General features: G+C 40.7%; 1 non-coding gene across 1 annotated transcript; it reads left to right on the plus strand.

Annotated features, from left to right (window-relative positions):
• The first annotated feature begins 354 nt into the window (after positions 1 to 354).
• On the plus strand, positions 355 to 438 carry Trnal-cag. The gene has a single exon. It is a non-coding gene; the product is annotated as a tRNA-Leu (tRNA).
• Positions 439 to 12,638: the final 12,200 nt, after the last annotated feature.

The raw sequence follows: 12,638 nt of genomic DNA on the forward strand, positions 1-12,638 counted from the left end.
CATTTTCTTGTTCACTACTAGCTCAAAGATATTTTATCCTTTTTCTGGATTGTACTTGCGACCTCGTTATTCAGTATTTAATGTTTACAATACTACTGTTATGCGTCACAGTCAAAAAGAAAATTTATTTGTCCCAAAATTTCGTGTTACCCGTTTGTTTTACTGTCTCGTATTTTAAAAATTGGCTGGGAAGTTTTCCAGGGAAAAAAACCAAGAGCGGCGCAGTAGTAAGCGGTGGGGAACGCCTGCGAGGTCGGCTGTACCGTTACTCTCAGCTCCCCTCCGTATGCCACATTCCTCAGAGTGACGCAAATACACGACAGAAATACAAACCGCAACAAGTTTACGTATCATGTCAGGATGGCCGAGCGGTCTAAGGCGCTGCGTTCAGGTCGCAGTCCACTTCTGTGGGCGTGGGTTCGAATCCCACTTCTGACAAATTTTTTTCTTTCTGCTTGCCTAGCGCGGGTTTCTGCTTATGTCTCAAGAAGTTGTATAGTACTATTTTAAATATCAAATGTTATAATTTCACAAACTTCAAAAAACATTGTACTTCATACGAATGTTAGGTACGTATTATAGCTTAAATATAATTAGAGGAGATGTCAGAGAGATGGGCACATATATTAAAAAGAACACCCCTCCCCAAATGGTTCAAATGGCTCTGAGCACTATGCGACTTAACTTCTGAGGTCATCAGTCGCCTAGAACTTAGAACTAATTAAACCTAACTAACCTAAGGACATCACACACATCCATGCCCGAGGCAGGATTCGAACCTGCAACCGTAGCGGTCGGTCGGCTCCAGACTGTAGCGCCTAGAACCGCATGGCCACTCCGGCCAGCCCCCCCCTCCCCAAAGAGGTATGGGAGGTGCTGCAGACTGGTGGCCACAACTGTAAACGGTATCACTTGCTGGCAGTAAATAAAGGTGGGATAAGAGGTACAACTATTTTTAATTCGAAAAAAAGAATTAAAAAACACAGGTCATGAAATATTTTTAGCAGTTGTGTTGAATAATACTTATTTCAATCACATAAATTTTGTTTCTTATTCTCCTGGAGCCAAAACAGATTCTGAAGTGTCCATCTTCCCCCCAAAGACCAATAAATCGAAAAAAAGATTAAATCTATGTATTAATCACGTTTCTCAGTGGGGTGAGCGGAAACATCAAATTTTCTCTTTAATATTATAAAAGCATGAGTTAGATCGCAAAGGAAATTGTAAGTATAAAGTTAGTCACAAGACCTAAAATCCATTATGAATTTGATTTTCATATTTCTTTCCAAAATTATCAATTTTGTTTTTAAATTTGAAAAATATTCTATTCAATCCATTTTACAGTAGCTTAGAATCCTGCTTTCAGGATGTCACTGTGAAATTGCTTTATAATAAACATAAGAATATTAAAAGAAAACCCATTACATATAACTGCCAAATGTTTTCAGTGTAGAACAAACATCAGTTCGCACAATAACCGATGCTGCATCCAAAATACTCGCAAAAAAGTTTCCACTTTAACATCAAATTAAGTAACTGACATCATGTTAAAAATGATCTGTCTCAATATACAAGTTGTACCCCAGAGTAACGAAGAGGCTTCGAAAAACATATTCTTGACTAAAAAAATGACTCCTCACCTGTTGAAATAAACTTGTCTAATTGGGCTTGTTTTGTCAAAAGAAACATCAACATAACCATTACCTTCTAAACAACAAATTTTACGAATAGTAACGTATTAAGAATAAAGTTTCGCAGAGATACAGGAAATTTTTTTTTATTATAAATCCTGACATGGATCAAAAAAATTTTATTAACCAGGTAATTTATTCTGGTCAGTTATGATCATCTTCAGACCTGAGTGAATCGAGCACATTATACAATTCGTGTTACTGTGTATATAGATGTTAGAGGCATATAGATGGTGCAGCCAGCTCTATATACTCAATGACTAAAATAATGTAGTGTACTGGATTCCCTTAGGTTTTGAGATGTTCATATTCGTAGGTAATTAACTGTTAGGTCTTTTTTTCTTTGTGATCTATCACTAGATTTATTATGATAACAACAATAATGAAAAAGCACAAATTTTACGTTGCATACAAAGTAAATGACTATTTACTTTTTCCACATGCTTCAATTGCAGTATTATCTTCTGGGTTCTGTCTCTATTTCCACTCACCACGCAAATTTCGAAACGCGGAGTCTTAAATTCTCCAATTAGCCGAAACACAGGTAAGATTAAAGGATAGTTTAGGACTGAAATTTTAGTTACTGTTATGGGATTGTAAATTAGCTTACTATTTACTTAAATTAAAGCAACACAGTTGCGATTCTTACTTACAAATAAAGTTCGAAGTAAACGAATTCAACACCATATCCGATTTTTGTGATAGAGGAAACAGCTGGCAGTTTCACCAACTAGGAAATTCATAATTTCCCTGATAGATTGGTTCACTACCAACCCAGACCATCAAATCCTTGAACAATACCTCATTTGGTCTTCCGACACGACAGCATAGAAAGTTTCTGGAAGATTCCTTCCTGTGCATCCCACTGTTTCTATTCACATCATGTTAAGGTACTCTGAGAAAGACATCTTTAGTCGCCTATCTCTGTAAAAGTGACAGGAGCCATCTTGCTTAAGCGTGGTTGCTGTAAACATGGGCCTTCATTTAAACACCGTATTATTTCAACGAAACTTCAAATGGAGTTTCTCTCTTCGTCATATATCCTGACCCCAACAGTAAGAAGAGAACCACCACATGGGGACGCAAAACTGTAAGGACCAGCCTCATCACTGGACGCCATAAAAAGATAAGTTGACCATACAGATAATGATCTAGAAATCAACACCAGGCATACGCCAGATTTCAGCTATACAACTTGATTCATTGGTGATAAAATGTTCTTTCAAGACATTTGGAGAGAAATATGGGCCAAATTTGTCATGCACCAAATGTGGACACGCGCTGGGGTTGAAGAAGCAATTTAAGTCTGTGATTTCTGTAAATAATTTGTGATTGGGTGTTCATGTAAAATGCTTAAATAAACAAGCTGCTATTCGTTGAGCAGTCTACTGTTTTGTAATGCTTTATCCAGCTTGACTAAACATTTTGAAAGAGTTTCGTGACTTTTGGATAGAGCACATATTTTACCTAGAATTTTTGTGCTTTTGTTTTCAAGTTTTTCGTGAATCTTTGTTTTTGTATAGAAACAGTAGGTCATAATTATAAATTAAATAATTGACAAATTTGTTATAGTTGTTAGTGAAGATTAAAAATCTAGCATTCTCCCAACAGAAAGTATCTGTAACTTGAAAACGAAGATGTTTACACCTTTTCCTCTAGCATGTGGCATTAGCAACTTTGACAACCTTAACATTTTTCATATCGTCTGAGAAATACAATTTATTACTGCTACATCGCACGTATTCTAATGAACCTTTCAGGATACAAGAAGTTATTGGTTCGAGAACCTTCTGTCACTTAGTTTTACATTTGCGATTGCACATTGGTGGAAATTGCTTTCGAGACTGCAGACTTCCAGTAATCTACCAACACTGATAATCATCTACAGCAATACTGAACCACCTAAGTTCATCTAGGTAGCCCGTGACCTGTTTATTTGTATTTTCCATCCACGTATTAATTATCAGAGAGTTACTGTATATTTCAAAATCTCCCTGAGAGTAATTGTGAAGCAAACGATATATATTTTTCGTCTTTTGAAGGACGTGTAACAAGCGCTTGAGTAAAGACATATCTTTGAGTGGAGGTATTGTCGATGCATCTCTGCCAGGTAACAGCACCAGTCAGTGCCTCCATTTCTCTGTGTCTCCACAGTAGAAATCAAATGTTTATGCCGTTCACATGTCTCTTTTTAATCTTCCTGTCTTTCTCTCTTTCTCTTTCTTTTTTTTTCTCTCTCTCTCACCCATACACACACACACACACACACTCACTCACTCAATCACACACACTTACACACACACACACACACACACACACAGTGTTTGTTAATTTTTCTCATCTCCTACCCACCACGAAACGGTGCAAACACCAGTGTCCACTGATCAATAACAGCTGAAGGTATGAGAAACATGGGAGCAGAAACCATTTAAGTTCACATCACTTGAAAGTACACTGTTTGTTTCTTTTCCTGATGTGGCCTGTTTACCTTACTTACTTTTTTCTATCGTGAGCCGTGTAAACCTCACAAACACTCTTATTCCTGAAATCCAACGACATCGCTACTCTCTACCAGCACCCTCAGCCACTGAACAGATGAAAGTATTTAATGACACCTAATCCTTTACAATATTTATTGTGACTTTCATGTCAATTATTCCGGTTACGACAAGCTCCTCAACTTTACTCTTATTCCATCTGAACTTCTGGACCATTTTAACCTACTTCAGAACCGAGTGGCATTAATAGTGCACTATTTTACAGGCTTCACCTGTATCAGTCATTCTCAGATCCGTATACAGAACAAGAGCTTATAGAGGAATAGGTCTCACTTGTGAATACTGATATGATATTCATGTTTTGATACAGTTTAAGCCGTTCACAACGTACGAACATTAATGGTTGAGTGTAAAAGTAAATAGGATGGAAAATATCAACATAGGGTGCCTCCAGTGCGATTACAATGTCGTACTTCATAATACTGAACAAATTTTACTTCTTCATTTTCAGTTCATTAGAGAAGAAAATATATTCGATTCCATGTGACTTATTGGTGACCTACTGAAATTCAAAAATCGCACAGCCAGTCATATCCTCTTTATTGCCTTTTTGCGTTCTTTCTCCCTTGCAATCCACTGGAGTGCCCTAAGAATTCGCCGTGTACATACAGCCACACTTCATATACACGGCTGACATATCAAAGCCATCTTAGCTTACCTTACCGACCAGTGGTTAAGGCATTCAGCTTATATCTGAAAGAAGCAGGCTTCAGATTACCTCCGGAACATATATAACTGGTCTTTCCGTACTGGGAAAGGAAACACCGGCGTATAAATAAAGGTTGCCATGAATTAGGAGACACGCTCGTGCACCCACTATGCTAGTCCCAAGCTGACTCTTAACCTAAAGCGAGAACACAAGTACTACTATTCGACGTAAAGAACAGATTATCATTGAGTGTGTTCTGAAATGCCGGCCGAAGTGGCCGTGCGGTTGAAGGCGCTGCAGTCTGGAACCGCAAGACCGCTACGGTCGCAGGTTCGAATCCTGCCTCGGGCATGGATGTTTGTGATGTCCTTAGGTTAGTTAGGTTTAACTAGTTCTAAGTTCTAGGGGACTAATGACCTCAGCAGTTGAGTCCCGTAGTGCTCAGAGCCATTTGAACCATTTTTTTGTTCTGAAATGGTATTATGGCTCATCGTCTCATAAATGGACAAGAATGTCTTCTAAAGATAAATATTCGTCTTTAAAGCTTTTTACTGAAACTGATCTAATTGGATGTTGAGAACCTTCTCGACTTCCTCCAGATGCTAAAACGTTGAACAGGCTTGAAGGCTTGCTACGACATGAAAGAACACAAATAACAAGATCATTAAATGTTAATAAATCACTGCCTGCCAAAAGCCACTGCTCGCTCGGGCACAGTTTTAATAAACCACACGTCCTAGGTTAATCCAAACAGGGACACACCGAGTGACAGTTTAGCTCTCAGTGGTGCAGCCGGTCTTAACTTAGACAGTCACATTCAGTTTCTCTTGCTTAACAATCTAGCAGTAGGCACGCTAGACTGACTAATTGTTTCCTCCCGAATGACGTGTACAATTCATTCCCCATGAAGGAGATCACGAAGCGAATCATGCAGTTACTGATATAGTGAACCAATACAAGATTTCACTCAGTTTCCACAAATTCAAAAATCTCTAGAAAAATTGTACAGTACAAACACCAGACGGGTAAACTACTGGTAACTGATCCTCCACGAGGGGCACATGCACTTAGAAATAGGTACATGTTCCGAAACACCAAACATACCTCGTTGCGCAAACGTCGAAAGTGAGCCAGAACCTGTTTCCCAAGATTGAATACGGTAATTGTCCAGAAACACATATGTTCACCGAGCTACATGAAAGTGGGTGTGTCGGTGCCTGCAGCAGGAAACAAACACAACATATAGCTGGTAAAATATGACCAACGCTTGCCAGTGCTTCCACAATTTTAAGGTGATCTGCGAGACAGCTGAAAGTAATGACTCATAAGCCCTTCCAACTCCAGGAAAATACAAAATAATATATAACTTACCTGTTCTTCACACAGTGGCCTGAAGGGAACCTGTCAGATGAACATGTACACATACTACATCTCGTTTCAGCGATTCGAGGAGAAAAACTATTGTCGCCACAACCGATAGAGAAGGCCAATAGTGTACCGAGTTCCGGTCTACTGCGTGTCACGAGAAGGAAGATCCCATCTCCAACCGCTCCAAGCGCAATGTCGAAAAAATAGGCGTCGGGCAGCGCCGCTTCGAGAGAAGATGAAGTTTGCTGTAGGAGGCGGGATTTAAAATCCTCGAAAGCGAGGACCCCTTGATTCAGCCTTATGGAGTCGGTGCCTACCTTTGCCTAAATTATCTGCATGTGCACTCCCCCATAATTCGAGTACTCTTTACGCTTTCCTGAATTAATGCTCTTCAAAGCAGATTCTGCATGCATTGCCCTCTCACAAATGCATTGTTCATCACGTAATTAAATACGGCACCGGTACTCACCAAGCTCCAAGTCCACGGAATTCCTGCAGAACAACAGTGTCATCTGAAGCAGTGAAGGTCTGCCTTGTCACCACTCATCAGTGCCTCTGTCCTACTACACCAACACGTGCCAACTGCTCTTCACCTACACACGATATGGCTGATCTCTACCATCTGTGTTCTAGATTTATTGTGACACCGCAACAGACACCGTTAGTTTTATCGTTACAGAGATAGATATTTCATAGGTTTCAAAGATTCTTTAATCACTCTTCATGCCCCTTCGTTTTTATTTACAAGCAGTCTAATTACAATCACTGGCTGGTTGAAACTGGTAACTGCATTTAAAACTGCTTTTGTAAATGTTGTAGCAAAATAAAATGGCCATTGGCAACGGCATTTTTCTGTAGTAGACGAGAGGCGAATTAGGTTATACTGCTGGTGTCGTGTTACACACTGGGCGACTTATAATCAAAATCACCTCCACTCCCCTCGTCAAAGGAAACCACCGGGAATTCTCCAAGGTCAACCAGGAGACTTCTCACGCACTTTAGGCAATTGTGGGAGTGATACTGAAGATCATTCAGAGGAACATCCAGCCACCGCACTACCCGTGTGTGTAGCAGTTGTGCGAGGCCATGACGTATCTCGATACCGGTCACGTGATATAGCAATGGCGGGAAACCCCTGAAACAATGGCTGCACATTAAACCGAATGGACCGATAACATTAAAGCTACCACTCCTCTCCATTATCATCCTTTCTAGTCATTACAATTGCATGGCCCTCTTCATTCGAGATCTGTGAATCATGGGGGAGCATTTCTCGTTTGTTATAAACAGTAACTCCAAAGTGGAACAGTTTGGAAACAATAATAATGATATAACAAATTAGCTAATATTTCATTATGAACATTTTCTACAACACCTTATTCTCTTACCCTAACATGTTGCTATTGTTCATTAACACTATCTTCGATCGTGAGAGCCTCTGAGGCCGCACGGCGCACACCCATAGCTTGCATTTGGTTGGCATCTGCATCTTTGCGGGATGCAAAGATTTTCGATCTGAACCCTACAAAGTCTACAATCTGCGAACCATTCGCCTCGTTTTTCATTACACCGATATCTTCATTATTTTGCGGCGTTATTTTGGAAGAATTATCGACCACATATGCAGACGTGCCGAATTCTTCGTGACTGTAGCTAGTTCCTTCGTTTGAATCGCAGCCTTTCACCCAGTAAATAAAATCGTCTGTAGCCATCAACAGTAGCATGGGGTGGGAGAAGTTTGACTTTGCAGAGTCATAGTGAAAGCAGGACATGAGAAATTTGGAAACGTCCACAACACGCATAATGATACAGGCAGCCATCGTGAACTGCACTGACAAATTTCTCATCTCCACAATTAAAAAAATGGTTCAAATGGCTCTGAGCACTATGGGACTTATCTGCTACGGTCCTCATTCCACTAGAACTTAGGACTACTTAAACCTAGCTAACCTAAGGACATCACACACATCCATGCCCGAGGCAGGATTCGAAGCTACGGACGTAGCGGTCGCACGGTTCCAGACTGTGGCACCTAGAACCGCTGTGCCAGTCCGGCCGGCCCATCTCCACAATTACTTCTCCTTTTTCGAAGATAGTGGTCCATTTGAAAATTGGCTTGGCAATGTAATCTCTTGCTCCACACTGGACATCCCACCGATACAGAAAGTGAATTCTGTTATGTTCTCACATGTTCTTCATGGTTTTTCCGAAAATTGAATTGCTCATTAAGTTGTAAATATATCGAAAACAGTACTGGAGTATATTGGTAGGACTAAAAGCACAAGATGGTCTATTGTAAACATGGTGAATTACAGTGTCCATGTTATGATTTTGCTTCTGCTATGAGCATTAGCTAGGAATTCAATTATGACAGGGTTCGTATGAGGCGACATTGAGTCCGGTACAACTTTTGCTGATGCCACAGACGCGCTTCCTGTAGCTCTCGCCACGCTATCTCTGAGTGTCCTGACAATCGCATACGAATAGCGTCCATCAGCCATGTTTCTGCAAATGTGTAGAGAACTATACTGGCAGTGTCCCCAGAGACCTTTCAGAAGTCTAAGGAACTTACTTAATTAGCTACTAACGAAACTTTATTTTTAGTAAGTTCGTGAATGTATTACACTGAGGTGACAAAGTAGCTGAATGGGACATAATTCCTCGGCTCTGTAAAACATACAACGGAAAATCAGTTCTCTCACATAAACAGGTCGCAATTCGTCTATTATAGTAGCTGCGGCTAATGGAAGCAATTACAGAAGTTATAACGATGCTAAACCCAGGGTAGCTACATACCGGGAGCAATTACAAGTGGTTACAATGATGCTCAATCCAGAGCAGTTATATACTTGGACATTGCTCACCGACAACAACTTGCAATGGAAGGAGTTACAAACGTTATAACTATGCTGAATTCACGGTAGTTGTATGCTGGAAGCAATTACAAGTGGTTACAATGATGCTAAATACAGGGCAGTTATATACCTCTACGCTTCTACGACAACAGCTGGCCGAACATTCACGACAACTCCAGAACATCAAGATCAACGCCGGCAAAAGTTATGCTACGTTTCACACAAGAAAAAGTATTTACATACCCCACTGCTGCTGCTCAATGAAGTTATTTCATGGACAGGTATTCCTTGGACTGATTCTGCCAAATATCTTGAAGCTCACCTGGATAAACTTCTTACTTTTAAGAAATATATAACTGAAACGGCAAACAAATAACACAGTGTACTACTTGCCTTATATATGCTTTAGTAAACAGAAGGTCTTTCCTCAACAGCGAAAACTGTCTCTTACTTTATAGATCGATAATACGACTAGTCATGTTGCATGCCTGCACCATGCCGCCTCTACCGGTCTCCAAGAACTTCAGTTTGTTCAAAATAAGGCATTTCACGCCACATCAAATGCTCGATGGTTCGTTATGAAAACAGCGATTCCCAGTGACTTAGGAATAAACACTGCTAACCAAGGTTGGCATGCTGCCCCTCGTACAATGTGGGATTTGTGGCGGACTTTTCCAGTACATGCACAAGTACGCCAAGGCTAATAACGCGCGAGTGAGTGAGGAGAAGTACAGGCCATCTGATTATTTAAGTTACATTCTTTAACTGTTTAACTGGTTGCAAACAGCCTCCAAGGGTACACGCAGTGGAAGTCTACGATTTGAAGGGTTCTAATGGCTGGCTGAGGAGGAAATGGCGATTGAAGGAAATCATCCATGATGTGGCTACGGATGCTAGTGACGGATACGTTCTGGAGGTGGAACTGGCATATGCCACCAATTTTCTTCGAAATCGCACGTAGCGAGAACTTTCTGTTCTGTGTTTAAATAAATGTACTCCTTCAGCCGGGGACGCTGCTTCAAAGAGATTCCGCAGATAAGACTAACAAGTTCCGTCTCCAACCTGAGACACTGCTGGATGTTTCTGTGGTGCAGAATATATCACTGCTTCTTTCCCCAGTGTTGTCAGCTGCTTCGGGACGGAAAAACTTTGTTGGACTACGCGCTCTGGAAACAATGGCAAGTCGCTGTTCTCGTAGTGAGATGCGTGGCACATGCCAGTTCCACTTCCAGAACATATCCGTCACCAGTATCCGCAACCACATCGGGATGATTTCCTTCTATCGCCATTTCCTCCTCAGCCAGCCAGCGTGGCGGCAGCAACAAGAACCGCGTCTGCGGCATCAGCAAAAGCTGCACTGGGCTCAATGTCACCCATACGAACCCTGTCATAATTGAATTCCTAGCTGATGCCCATAGCAAAAGCAAAATCATAATATGGACACTGTAGTCCACCAAGTTTACAATAGACCATCTTGTGCTTTTAGTCCTACCATTATACTCCAGTACGGTTTTCAATATATTCCCCTGAATGTACCACTCAGTGCATTTCCAATACGCCAACAATTCGTTTGCAGAATCAGAATTATTTCTCGGTAGGTTGGTTCATTATGCATTCAGGCACTAAACAGTAAAGTCACCAGTCCCCCGATACATTGGTAATTAATCGAGAATTAGTTACACCTGCGAAGTACCATTTCTGACGACGAAAATAATGGTATGATCGAAGCATTGAAGGCAATACTGATGTCAGAGCAGAGAACAACTTATGAAGGAGCAACGTACTTTGATTCCGTAAGAAATCGTTGTGGACAGCGACCGTAGACTATAAGGAATGAGAGGCACACATCCGTCACTCGAAAGCCCATTAGTTTTTATTATCCTTGCAAAACTTGATTTCGGCTATAAATAGTCATCTTCAGCTCATTTGAGTTAAAATGTTATTAGGGAGGCAAAGAGTATGTGGTACACAAATAGCACAGGTAATTTACAGAACAAAACTGAAACCATATGGTCTGTTGTGAAGGAAGTATCTGGTCAGCAGCATAAGGTCGACGATATAAAGTCAGTTACCAGTAAAAATGTTTCCGTTGCTGAAAAATCAGATACATCTACAGTTTTGACAATCATTTTCTGAACATTGCTCAACAAAAAAAAAAAAAAAAAAACCTTACTTTCTACAGAAAATCATATAACTCTCATGGAAAATTCCTTTCCGAGACTGAGGTCTGAAATACTCCTCTGTGGGGTCGACGTATACTGCTGGTGTTCATGGAAGGCGCCGAAACGGCTGTACGATACGTGAATGCCTACCTCCGACAGATAGTGCAACCAAATCGACAGTATATTGGCGAGGCATTCGTCTTCATGTACGAAAATTCGAGCCCCCATTGTACACATCTTGTGAATGACTTCCTTCAGAATAACGACATCGCTTGACTAGAGTGGCCAGCATGTTATCCAGACATGAACCCTATCGAACATGCCTGGGATATATCCAAACGGGCTGTTTACGAATGACGTGACCCACCAACCACTCTGAGGGATCTACGCCGAATCGCTGTAGAGGAGTGGGACAATCTGGACGAACAGTGCCTTGATGAACTTGTAGATAGTATGCCACGACGAATACACGCATGCATCAATGAAAGAGGGCGTGCTACTGGGTATTGGAGGTTCCGGTGTGTACAGCAATCTGGACTACCACCTCTGAAGGTCTCGCTGTATGGTGGCATAACATGCAATGTGTGGTTTTCATGAGCAATAAAAAGGGCGAAAATGATGCTTATGTTGATCTCTATTCCAATTTTCTGTACAGGTTCGGGAATTCTCGAATCCGAGGTGATGCAAAACTTTTGTTGAGGTGTGTATATCCTTTACTGTCGTTTCTTGTTAACAATATCTGTTTATTCCCAAGAATTAGTAAATTTCACTCAGTTAACACTAAGCAGAACTCAAATTTCATTTGGATCGCACTTACTTAACTCTTGTGCAGGGAGGTGTGCTGTATACTGCTGCATCTGTTTTCAGTATGCTACCACAAAGATTCAAAAATCTTATCAGTAATCAGGCGCTTTAAATCAAAATTGAATAGTTTCTTCATGGGTCACTCCTTCTATTCTGCCGACGAGTTCCTTGAAAATTTAGGCTGGTTCCTTTGTTATGTTGTTGGTTGCGTTTACTTAAGCTTATGGTTTGACTTTTTTGGATTAATAAATATAAAATTTTATCTGTTAGTTCTTTTCTTCTGAAATTTCATGTTGTGACACGTTTCTTTATCTTGAAGATTTGCTCCTCAATTTGGTCCTACGGAACTAGACGAGTAAATAAATAAAAAAAAATAATAAATTCAGCAGACTCGCGGCAGTACATGTCACCATATGTACTGAGACGTGTATAGACAGAAGGAAACTGAGGTGGTTGATTGCAGTTGCAAAGAATAATGAGAAATAATGGAATTGCGATTGATTGCTGTGGGCCTCTCCTTTAGGGAGAAAGGTATGTATTGGGCCGGTACA

Source organism: Schistocerca piceifrons, chromosome 3, assembly GCF_021461385.2.
Source record: "Schistocerca piceifrons isolate TAMUIC-IGC-003096 chromosome 3, iqSchPice1.1, whole genome shotgun sequence".
NCBI lineage: Eukaryota > Metazoa > Arthropoda > Insecta > Orthoptera > Acrididae > Schistocerca > Schistocerca piceifrons.